Genomic DNA, 13,647 nt, shown 5'->3' with positions numbered 1-13,647 from the left:
ACCACAAATCCAAGCAGAATAAACACTGAGAAAATGATACAAAGGTATATCATAATTACATTTCTGAAAATAGGTGATAAAGATAAAATCTTAGGGCCAGGCGTGGTTGCTCATACCTGTAATCCCAGCACTTTGGGAGGCCAAGGTGGGTAGATCACTTGAGGTCAGGGGTTTGAGACCAGCCCAGCCAACGTGGTGAAACCTCATCTACCAAAAATATAAAAATTAGCTGGGTGTGGTGGCACGTGCCTGTAATCCCAGGTACTTGGGAGGCCGAGGCAGGAGAATTGCTTGAACCCGGGAGGCAGAGGTTGCAGTGAGCCGAGATCGCACCATTGCACTCCAGCGTGGGTGACAGAGTGAGACTGTCTCAAAAAAAAAAAAAAAAAAAAAAAGATAAAATCTTGAAGCAGATAGAGAAAAAAGGAACAAAGATAATAATGACAAAAGACTTTTCAGGAGCTATGCAAACAAGACAATGGTGCAACATTTTTCAACTAAAAAAAAAAGTCCATCAACCTGGAATTCTAAGCCAACCAAAAGCATCTTTCCAAATAGAAGAAATAAAGATTTTTTTCAGACACAAAAAAGCTGAAATAATTTATCACCAGCAGGCCTGCAAAAGAAAATGGTAAGAAAAGTTCTTTGGGTTGAGGCAAATGATACTAAACAGAAATATTATCCACATAAAGAAATAATGTGTACTTCAAAAGAGAATTATATGACTAAATAAAAGCATTTATTTCTCATTGTTAAATCTCTTCAACAGGTAATAGTAAAACAGAGGATATCACTACAGACCCTGCAGCCTTTAAAAAAACAAGAAGGGAGCCAGGCGCAGTGGCTCACGCCTGTAATCCCAGCACTTTGGAAGGCCAAGGCAGGCAGATCATGAGGTTAGGAGTTCGAGACCAGCCTGACCAACATGACCCCGTCTCTACTAAAAATACAAAATTAGTCGTGTGTGGTGGTGCGCACCTGTAATCTCAGCTACTCAGGAGGCTTAGGCAGGAGAATCGCTTGAACCTGGGAGGCAGAGGTTGCAGTGAGCCAAGATCACACCACTGCACTCCAGCCAGGGCCACAGAGCAAGATTCCATCTCAAAAAAAAAGAACAGGAAGGGAATATTAGTGACAACCCTATACACGTAAATTATACAAATTAGATGAAATGGTCCGAGACCTTAAAAACCACAAACTACTAAAACTCATCCTATATAAAATAAACAATACGAATAGTCTTATGACTATTAAAGAAAATGAATTTGAATTAAAATCTCCCCCCAAAATTTTTCAGGTCAAGAAAGGTTCACTGGAGAAATCTCCAAAATACTTAAAAATAAATTGGTACCAATTCTACACAATATCTTCCAGTAAATAAAACAGAGGTGAATATTTCCTAAATCATGTTAGAAGATCAGTATTACCCTGATAACAATTCTAGACAAAGACAGTACAAAAAAAGAACACCCCAGTTCAATATCTCTAATGAACCTGGACACAAAAATCTTCAACAAAATATTAATTCAAAACCAGCAATATATAAAAACAAATTACATCAGAACCAAACAGGGCTTATGACAGAACGGTTCACTATTCAAAAAATCAACATGTAATCCACTATTTCAACAGGCTACAGAAGAAAAAAAATACATGACCCTATCAACTGATGCAAAAAATAAAAGCATTTGACAAAAATTCAACACTCGGCCAGGTGCGGTGGCTCACGCCTGTAATCCCAGCACTTTGGGAGGCCGAGACGGGTGGATCACGAGGTCAGGATATCAAGATCATCCTGGCTAACACGGTGAAACCCTGCCTCTACTAAAAATACAAAAAATTAGCTGGGCATGTTGGCGGGTGCCTGTAGTCCCAGCTACTCAGGAGGCTGAGGCAGGAGAATGGTGTGAACCCGGGAGGCAGAGCTTGCAGTGAGCCAAGACTGCGCCACTGCACTCCAGCCTGGGCGACAGAGCGAGACTCCGTCTCAAAAAAGAAAAAAAAATCAACACTCACTCATGATTAAAACCTCCCAGCAAGCATCGAATAAAAGGGACTTCTTCAACATGATAAGTAGCGTTTACCAAAAAACTTACAACTAACGTAATGCTTAATAGTGAAAGACAATCCTTTTCCCTCAAGGTTGAAAACAAGAAAGAATATCCATCCTCACTATTCTTGTTCAACATAGTACTGAAAGTCCTAGTCAACACAGGCCACAAAGAAAAACAAAAGGCACATAGATTTGATAGAAACATTATCCAATTTGCAAATGACATGATTGTCTATGTAGAAAATCCTGAGGAATCCATAAAAGAATCTCCTAGAACAAACAAGCAAGTTCAGGAAGATCACAGTATATAATATCAACACACAAAACTTAATTGTATTTTCATAAACCATCAATAAACATGTGTAAACTTAAATTATAAACATAACACCATTTATAATCACTCCAAAAAATTAAAATACTTACATATAAAGCAAATAACAGGTACAGGATTTACATGCTGAAAATTACAGAGTGCTAATGAAAGAAATCAAGGAAGATTTAAATAGACATATCAGGTAAATGGATTAGAAGACTCAATATTATAGATATCGATTCTCCCCAAATTTATCTAAAAGTTTAAATACAATTCCTATCAAAATTGCAGTAAAGTTTTTTGCAGATATAGACAAGTATATTCTAAAATGCATACATAAAGGCAAATGATCTAGAATAGCTAAACAATTTTCTAAAAGAATAAAGGAAAAATCACTCTGTTCAATGTTAACTTACTATATAGCTACTGTAATTAAGAGAGTGTGGTATTGGTAAACACATAGATCCAGGAAACAAAATAAAGAACTCAAAAACAACTGTCCAAATATGCCCAATTCATGGTTGACAGGCATGAAAAAGCAATTCAAAGATGAAAAGACAGTCTTCTTCACAAATGGTGCTGGTATAAGAGGACATCAAAATGATAAAAATGAACCTCAACCTATATCTCACATCTTACATAAAATTTAACTCAAAATGAGGGGGAGGTGCTTCAAGAAGGCTGCCTAGAGGCATTTGGTACTCACCTTATCTACAAAGAAGAGCCAAAATGCAAGTAAATAATCACATCTCAAACAGGTCATCGAAGATAGAACACTCTAATTTAATAGAAAAGTGACAAGAAACACCCAAAAAGCAAAGATAAAAAGGGAAACGAGGCAACCTGCTTAGCTGAGATCAGCTGGGAGCCTGGAGAGGCTCCCCAGTGTGGGAAAAGGATAAGTGAAAGACCCCCAGTGTGGGAAAAGGATAAGTGAAAGACCCCCAGCAGTTCAAATTCCCACCACAGACCCCTGCAATCCTAGCCATGCAAGAGCTCCTCAAACCCCATGGGCCCTGAGAATAAAGTAGGAAGCTGCCTGAAGACTGCGCAATGCCATGGCTCTAGAGAAGGAGCTCATGCTGAGCCATACACAACTCCTGAGTCCCAAGCAGCTACGGTAAGGTGCCATTTTGAGAGCCCAGCCCCTATAGAGCTGCATTCTGTCCCCAGGAGCCAACAGCCCCACATCTCCACATCACTGGACCCCCACTGACATCACCTGCCTACAGCGACTGCTGCAGCCTGGCTAATGCCACCCGGACAAAAATGCAAGCCATTAGCAGCAACCCCATTGCCCCAAGCAGCAAAACCATGGCACATTTTCACATGTCCTGAGGATACACTCCCCTAAGCATGGCAGCCCCACAGCAGGCTGCTGCCACTGGGGCCAAAGCACAAGCGAAGCATGCAATCCCAACCATTTATCTATGGCTAGAGCCACTGAAAGCAACTTCACCCTCCCTAGCATAGGGCGGTGGTGCAGTCACTGCCGCCCATACTTGAGCATTCCACTGAGGGGCCTAGAAATAACCCCACCCCCGCCTACCAGAGCCAAGGTCTACATGTACCACAGGTGGTGGGAAGAGGGCAGGTCCATCTGGCCTGGCACACCCCCTAGCAAGAGCCTGAGCATGCCATCCAGGGGCGTGGGGATTGCCAAGCACCAGTCCACCGCCACTGTCACCTAAGCACTCCTCCTAGGGGCCTCAGAATGGGCCCATCCAATTGCTGCTACCAACATAGTCATAAACCTCACACATGCCACCTACAGGCCTGGGCACTGTCCTGCCTAGCCTGTCGTAGCTACCATCAACAAAATCGTGAACTGCTCAGAACTCAGAGGTTAGTCCTACTACTGCTACTACCATAGCCCATACCATACCCACTGTTCAGAGACCCAAGAACCCATCCACTGGCCTGACCCACTGGTGCCACTATAGGCACACAAGTAAGCCACCTAGAGATCCAACAATCAACTGCAATAGACTACTCAACACCAGTGCCAGCATATGCCTCCCTGGAACCTAAGGACAGGCAGGCTGTGCCTGTGCTGCCAACACTAGAGCCCAAGGAATAGCCTACCTGGTATCCCTGTCCCCAGCAAAACCTCACCACAGCCTCCACTAACAACTGCACTCTAAGCCACTGACACCACTAATGAGGTTTACAGCTGAAAAAAATCATACAGAAATTACATGACTGCACACACCCAGAATCAAAGCCAAAGTACTCTACTCAACCAACACCATAGATCCATTTTAAGAAAAAATCATCCATTATGATAGCAAATTCAAAAAACTGGAAGAGTTGATTCTCACACCAGATACCCAGATATCAATGTAAATATATAAGAAACATTAAAAAAACAAGGACACTTCAAAAGAAGCACAATAACTCTCTGGCAACAGATTCCAATCAAAGAGAAATTTATGAAATCCCAGAAAAAGAATTTAAAATTATTTTAAAGAAGCTCAGTAAGATACAAGGGAATACAAAAAAGCAGTAAAAAGAAATCAGAAAAACAACTCAGGATATGAATGAGAAATTTACCAAAAAGATAGACAGATATAAAAAAAGAACCAATCAGAAATCCTGGAACTGAAGATTTCACTGAACGAAAGATGAAACATATTGAAAAGCTTCAATAACAGGCTAGATCAAGCAGAACAATGCATTTCAGAACACAAAGACAGGTCTTTTGAAATAGCTCAATCAGACAAAAAAATAAAGAAAAAACAATGAGCAAGGGCTATGTGATATATGGAATACCATAAAGCTATAAAATACTTGAATTTGTGGTGTCCCAGAAGGCAAAGAGAAAACAAAAGGGTTAGAAACCCTATTTAATAAATAGCTAAAAAACTTTCAACGTCTAGAAAGAGATTTAGGCTTCGGGATACAAGAAGCACATAAATCCCCAATCAAATACAATGTAAAAAGATCTTCTCCATCACATATTATAGTCAAACTGTCAGAAGTCAAAGAAAGAATTCTAAAAACAGCACAAGGACAGTACCCACTCACTTAGAAGGGAACTTCTATCAGACTAATAGCACATTGCTCAACAGAACCTTACGGGCCAAGACGAAATGGGATAACATATTCAAAGTGCCGAAAGAGAGAAAACTGCCAGCCAAGGATGCTATATCCAGAAAAGTTTTCCTTCATAAGTGAAGAAGAAATGAAGTCTTTCCCAAACAAGCAAAAACAGAGAATTCATCACTACTAGACCAGATCTAAGAGAACTGCTTAAGGGAATCTTAAACCTGGATGCAAAGGGAAGATATCTAGCACCATGTAAAGGCACAACAGAATAAAACTCACTGTTAGAGGAAACACACAAATTCGAAGGGAAAGAACTCAAATGTTACCACTATAGAAAACAACCAAACTACAACAATAAACAATAAAAGAAAAAGAAAAAAAAAAGGATATTAATGCAATAAGAATCAATAAATAAAATTTTAGAAATAAGCCCTCGCATATCAATAATAACCTTTAATATAAATGAATTAAACTTTGAATAAAAGACAGAGACTTGCTGAATGGATTTTAAAACATGGCCCAACTACATGCTGAATACAAAACACTCATCTTATCTGTAAAGACACATAAACTGAAAGTACAGGGATGGAGAAAGACATTCTGGCTGGGCACAGTGGCTCACGCCTGTAATCTCAGCACTTTCGGGGGCTGAGGCAGGCAGATCACTTGAGCTCAGGAGTTTGTGACTAGCCTGGCCTACATGGTGAAACCCCATATCTCCAAAAAATATACAAATTAGTCGGGGATGGTGGCACATGCCTGTGGTCCCAGATACTCAAGAGGCTGAGGTGGGAGGATCGCTTGAGCCCAGGAGGTAGATGTTGCAGTGAGCTGTGATCATATTACTGCACTCCAGCCTGGGTGACACAGTGAGACCCTGTCTCCAAAAAAAGAAAAAGAGAAAGACATTCCATGCAAACGAAAACCAAAAGTGAGCAGGAGTAGCTATATTTATATCAGATAAAGCAGAATTTAAGTCAAAAGCAGTAAAAAGAGACTAAGAAGGTCATTATATAATGATAAAGGAATCAATTCAGCAATAGAATATAACAATTCTAAACATATATGCACTCAACACTGGAGCATACAGACATATAAAGCAAACATTATTAGATCTAAAGAGAAAGATAGATTCCAATAAAATAATAGTTGGGGACTTTAATTCTTCACTCTCAGCATTAGACAGATCATCTAGGCAGAATATTAACAAAGAAACAGATTTAAACTACACATTAGATCAAATGGACCAAACAGACATTTACAGAACATTTCATCCAAGAGCTGCAGAGTATACATTTTCTTCATATCAACACATGGAGCATTCTCCAGGATAGACCATATGTTAGGCCACAAAACAAGACTCAACAAATTTTACCAAAAAAAAATCATATCATGTATGAAATCAATAAAAAGAAGAACTTGAGAAAATGTACAAATACATGGAAACTAAACTTGCTTCAGAATGAGCACTGAGTCAAGGAAGAAATTATGAAAAAATAAAGACTGCCTTGAAGCAAATGAAAACCAAACACAACATACCAAAACCTATGCAAAACAGAAAAAGCAAGGGTAAAAGGAAATGATACAGCAATAAATGACTACATCAAAAAAGTAGAAAGATTTCAAATAATCTAAGGATGCACCTCAATGAAGAGAAGAAAAAACCAAACCCAAAATTAGAAAGGATAAAATAATAAAGAGCAGAATTATATGAAATACAGATAAAAAAATCAACAAAATAAAAGGTAACTTTTTTGAAAAAGATAAATTTCTAAACAGCTTGCCAGACTAAGCGCGCACACACACACACACACACACACACACACACAAACCCAGGAGACCCAGATAAAATCAGTAATGATAAAGGAATCAATACAATTACCACAGTAATAGAAAAGGTCATAACAGACTATTATGAACAACTGTACAAGCTGGAAAACCTAGAGGAAGTGAATAAATTCCTGGACAAATAAAATCTACCAAGATTGAATCAGGAAGAAATAGAAAACCTGAACAGACCAGTTGTGAGTAATGAGATCAAATAGTAATAAAAAGTCTCCCAACAAAGAAAAGTTCAGGACCATATGGCTTTACTACTGAATTCTACCAAATGTCTAAAGAAAAACTAACACAATTTCTCCTCAAACTATTCCAAAAAAATGAAGAGGAGGGAACGGAACTCTCCTTAACTCATTTTATAACGCTAGAATTACCTTGATATCAAAACCAGACAAGATTGCAACAAAAAAAGAAAACTTCGGGCCAATATTCCTGACAAACATAGGTGCAAAATTACTCAATAAAATAACAATAAACCAGATTCAACAGCACATCAAAAAGGTAACACATCATTATCAAGTAGGATTTACCTAGAAATGCAAGGATGGTTCAACATATGCAAATCAATTAGTGTGATACAGCACATCAACAGAATGAAGAACAAAAACCATATGATCATCTCAGTAGATGCAGTAAAAGCACTTGATAAAATTCAACAACCTCCCTGATAAAAACACTCTCAACAAAGTAGGCATTGAAAAAATATATCTCAACATAATAAAGGTTGTATGTAACAAACTCACAACAAACATCATAATGAATGGAGAAAAGTTGAAAGCTTTTCCTCTAAAAACTGGAACAACACAAGGATGCCCACTTTCACTACTCCTATTCAGCATGGTACAGAATGTCCTTTTCAGAAAAATCAGGCAAGAGAACAAAATAAAAAGCATCCAAACTGGAAAAGAAGTCAAATTGTCCTTTTGCATCTGATATAATCTTATATATAGAAAAACCTAAAGACTCCACCAATAAACTTGTAGCTCTTATAAATTCAATAAATAACAGTATATAGAATCAACATAGAAAAATCATTAGTGTTTCTAAATTCCAATAATAAATGAGCTGAGAAAGTGATCAAAAAGGCAAACTCATTTACAACAGCTATAAGAAAAATACCTAGGAATAAATTTAACCAAAGAGGTGAAAAACCTCTACAAGGAAAACTATAAAACATTAATGAGAGAAATTGAAGAGGACACAGACAAATGGAAAGACATTCCATGCTCATAAACTGGAATAATTCAATGACCATACTGCTCAAAGCAACCTACAGATTCAACGCAATCCCTATTAAAATACCAATGACATTCCTCACAGAAATAGAGAAAAACAAAAAACACTAAATTCAAATGGAAACAAAAAAGAGCTCAAATAGCCAAAGCAATGTGAGCAAAAGGAACACAGCTGGAGACATCATGCTAACCTGACTTCGAAATATATTACAAAGTTACAGTAACCAAAACAGCATAATATTATTATTTTAAAAATAAAAGACTTGTAAGGTCAGGCACAGTGGCTCATGCCTGTAATCCCAGCACTTTGGGAGGCCGAAGTGTGTGGATCACTTTGTTACCGGCAGGTCTTTGTTCTTACAGCTCCCAAGATGGTGGTGGGCTACTCCCAACATGGCAGCAAGCCTTTTGTTCTCTGACCTGGGGTTCCTGGCCTCACGGATTCCAAGGAATGGAACCTTGGGCCATGCAGTGAGTGTTATAGCTCTATTAGAAGCTGTGGAACCCAGCAACTAGTGTTCAGCTCAATTAGGACAAACCTGGGCACTTAGCCATGCAGGAACAATGGCAAGCCTCTAGCCCAATTGGGAGCGGCAATGGGCACCTTGCTGGATCAGGAGCACAACGGACACCTGCCGGATCCGGAGGGGTGGAAGTCAGCGGCAGGTCTGCGAAGGTGGCAAACAGCAGTGGTGGATGGGGAGCGAAAGCTCAGCTCGAGCAGTAACAAACATGGACCAGAAGAGTATGCAGTTGCAAGATTTAATAGAGTGAAAACAGAGCTCCCATAAAATGGGAGGGGACCCAAAGGGGGTTGCCACTGCCAGTTCGAACGCCTAGGTTTATATCCAGATCATTGTCCCTCCCCCTGTGCTCTCAGGCAATATATGATTTGACTATTTCTTTACCTCCTGCTTTTAGCCTAATTTGTATTTTAGTGAGCCCTCTTTACTACCTGATTGGTCGGGTGTGAGCTAAGTTATAAGCCCCATGTTTAAAAGTGGGTGCAGTCACCTTCCCCAGCTAGGCTTAGGAATTCTTAGTAGGCCTAGGAAATCCAGCTAGTCCTGTTCAACTTGAGGTCAGGAGTTCAAGACCAACCAGCCTGGCATACATGGTGAAACCCCATCTCTACTAAAAATACAAAAAAAAAAAAAAAAAAAAAGGAGCCAGGTGTGGTGGTGGGCACCTGTAATCCCAGCTACTCAGGAGGCTGAGACTAGAGAATCGCTTGAACCCAGGAGGCAGAGGTTGCAGTGAGCCGAGCTCGTGCCATTGCACTCCAGCCTGGGCAACAATAGTGAAACTCTGTCTTAAAAAGATAGACAGACAGACAGACAGACAGACAGACAGATAAAAAGACATGTAGACTAATGGAACAGAATAGCAGTATAGAGAACCCAGAAATAAATCCACATATTTACAGTCAACTGATTTTCAACAAAGGCACCAAGACTATACACTGGGGAAAGAACACCCTCTTAAGTAAATGATTCTGGAAAAACTAAATATCTATACGTAGAAGAATGAAACTGGAGCCCCATCACTCATCTATAAAAATCAACTCAAGATGGATTAAAGATTTAAATGTAAGACCTGAAATTACAAAGCTAGTAGAATGAAACACAGGGGAAACATTTCAGGACACTGGTCTAGGCAAAGATTTTTATGGCTAAAGCCTTTTGAGAAAGCATTAACAAAAAACGACAAATGGGACTACATTAAACTAAACAGCTCCTACACAGCAAAGAAAACAACAGAATGAAGAGACAAACTATTGCATGGGAGAAAATATTCACAAACTATTTATCCAACAAAGTACTAATAATCCAGAATACACAAGGAAATCAAACAATTCAGCAGTAAAAAACAAAAAATAATCCCATTAAAACGTGGGCAAAGGACATAAATAAACATTTCTAAAAAGAAGGCATACAAATGGCCAATAGGTATGTTAAAAAACACTCAATTTCACTAATCATCAGGGAAATGCAAGCTAAAACCACAATTAGATATCCTCTCACCCCAGTTAGAATGGCTATTATTAAAAAGACAAAAAATAACAGAAGCTGATGAGGCTGTAGAGAAAAGGGAATTCTTATACACTGTTGTTAAGAATGTAAATCTGTATAACCTCCATGGAAAACAGTATGGGCATTTCTCAAAATACTACAAATGGAACTACCATACAAGCCAGCATGTGCACTACTAGGTATGTATTCACAGAAAAGGAATCAGTATATCTAAAGGATAATTGCATTGCATGTTTATTGCAGCATTATTCACAATAGCAGTGATATGGAATCAACCTAAGAGTCCATCAACAGATGAATGGATAAAGAAAATGTGATATAATATACACAATGGAATACTATTTGACCATAAGAAATGTGATATATATACAAAAAGGAATACTATACATCCATAAGAAGAATAAAATCATGTCATTTGTAGCAAGATGGATGGAACTGGAAGTTACTGTGTTAAGTGAAATAAGTCAGGTACAGAAAGACACAGTGCATGTTCTCACTTACATGTGAGAGATAAAAAAGTTGATCTCATGGAAGTAGGGAGTAGAATGATAGCTATCAGAGAAGTGTGTGGGTGATGGTGCACAGAAGGAAACAATGAAGAGAGTTTGTTTAATGGGTAGAAACATACAGTTAGATAGAAGGGATAAGTTCTAATGTTCAATAGCATATAGGGTGATTAAAGTTAACAACAAAGTATTATATATTTCAAGATAGCTAGAAGAGAGGACTTAAAATGTTCCCAACACATAGAAATCATAAACACTTGGGGCAATGGATAATGGAAACATCCTAACTTGAACATTACACATTCTATGCATATAACAAAATATCACATGTACCCCATAAGTATGTACAAACACATATCAATAAAACAAAGAGAATGAAAAGACAATCCAAAGACTGGGAATGTTTACTAATCACATATCTTAAAAAGAAGTTGAATTCAGAACATATGAACAACTTTTAAAACTCAACAATAAGAACACAAACAAAAAAAGGGGGCAAAATTCTAGACTTTACCAAGAAAGATGTATATATGGCATATAATTCACCATTAGGAAAATGCAAATTAAACCACATAGAAACAAAAACCTGTGACAATGAGAAAAAAAGTCAACAAACCTGTCAATATTAATTGCTGATAAAGATGCCAAACTAAGAGAACTCTCATACATTATTGGTAGTAGTGAAAAATAATACAGGTACCTTGAAAAGTGGTGTTCTAGTTCTTACAAAGTTACTGTAGACATACCATATTACCAGCAGTCCTCCCCCTAGGTATCAACTCAGGACAAATGAAAATAAATATCCACATAAAAACCTGTTGATGAATGTTTTTAAAGACTGTATTCATAATCACCCAACCCTGGAAACAACACAAATGTCTAACATTTGGCAAATGGATAAGTAAAATATAGTTTATTCATTCAACAGAATAAAATTCAGCAATGAAACGAAACCTACTAATATATGTTTAAAAATTAACTGAAAATAGATCATTAATTTAAATGTGAAATATAAAACAAAACTTTTAGAAGAATGCATAGGAGAAAACCTTCATAAACTAGGACTAGGGAAAGAGTTCTTTGACATGACACTAAATGCACAGTTTATAAAAGAAAAAATTGATAAACAGAACTTCATCAGAATTAAAAATGTTTGCCCTACGAAAGACCTGTTAAGAGGGTGAAAGACAAGCTACAGACTGAGAGAAAATATTCACAAAGAATATATCCAATAGAGACTTGTATCTAGAAAATATAAAGAACTATCAAAACTCAATAGTTTTAAAAAATCCATTTAGAAAATGGACAAAAAATACGAATAGGTATTTTACCAGAGACAAGGTATAGATGGCAAATAAGCACATGAAAAGATGTATGGTCAACATCACTAGTGAGATATCACTATGTACCTAATAAAATGGCTAAAACTAAAACATAGTAATAATACCAAATGCTGAGGAGGATGTAGAGAAAGTGGTTCTTTCATACGTGACTGGTGGGAATGTAAAATGGTACAGCCACTCTGGAAAATAATTTGGTATTGTCTTATAAAGTTAGAAATGCAATTACCATATGACCCAGCAATCACATTCTTGGGCATTTAACCCAGAGATATGAAAACTTATGTTCACATAAAAACTTATACATGAATACACACAGTAAATTTATTTCTAATAATCAAAAACTGGAATCAATCCAAATGCCCTACAATGGGTCAATGGTTAAACAAAATGGCATATCTGGACAATGGAATATTACTCATCAGTAATAAACACAAATGAACTACTGATATTTACAAAAACTTGGATGGATCTCAAAGGCATTATACTTATTGAAGAAAGCCAATCTCAAAAAATTACATACCTTATGATTCCCTTTCTATAACATCTATAAAATGACAAAACTAAAGGGATGGAGAACAGATTAATGATTGCCAGGAGACAAGAGATGAAGTTGGCAGTTGGGGACATTCCTACAAATGGGTAACAGAAGGGACTTGCTAGTGGTAGAACACTTCCGTATCTTGAATGTTTGTGGTCATGGTTGCACAAGACAATACATAGGATCGAATTGCACAGAACTCCAAACACACTCACACACACACACACACAAATTACTGCATACAAAACCTAATGGAAATTGAATAATGACCGTGTTTTAGTTAACAGTACTGTACCAATGTCTTGGTTTTGATGTACTATTAGCCATATAAGATGTTACCATTAGGCTATCACAAATAATGATCGTAACAACTCAACATTAATGTCCAGAATAATTTTTAATAAAGGCACTATAGCAAAATGCAGGCATTTTTGAAGGGGTCTGGGGTTAGAGGGCGGTGGTAAATAAAAACTAATACATACAAACTAAGAGGACTAGATACAGAACATATTTTCAGAAATCCAGGTAAAATGGGTCAACAAATCAATAAAAGGCAGTAAACTAAAACCCTGTAAAACTGGCAAAGGGAAAAAGTAATATTTTTAAGAAATGCAAGAATTCTTTACAAGCATATCTTCATTGCCATCTCCAAAAGAGATGACATAACTTTCTTGTGAATAATATGCCTTCCTTTAATTATAACAGTCATCACCATCTTCCTTACCATCTTCATTATTAC

At 37.6% G+C, this 13,647-nt stretch overlaps 1 protein-coding gene across 15 annotated transcripts in view; it reads right to left on the bottom strand.

The window, feature by feature from the left end:
- ARB2A (ARB2 cotranscriptional regulator A) overlaps window positions 1-13,647 on the bottom strand; it is a 493,797-nt gene that overhangs the window by 441,363 nt on the left and 38,787 nt on the right. For 2 of the 15 annotated variants that reach the window (XM_054685004.2, XM_054684996.2), the window contains exon 3: window positions 979-1,100. The exons of the other annotated variants lie outside the window; for them this stretch is intronic. The gene's annotated coding sequence lies outside the window, so the exon portion shown is untranslated. The remainder of the gene's footprint in view (window positions 1-978; window positions 1,101-13,647) is intronic. 15 annotated transcript variants of the gene reach the window in all.

This window comes from Pan troglodytes, chromosome 4 (assembly GCF_028858775.2).
Source record: "Pan troglodytes isolate AG18354 chromosome 4, NHGRI_mPanTro3-v2.0_pri, whole genome shotgun sequence".
Lineage (NCBI taxonomy): Eukaryota > Metazoa > Chordata > Mammalia > Primates > Hominidae > Pan > Pan troglodytes.
This window is presented reverse-complemented; position numbering and strand designations above follow the sequence as displayed.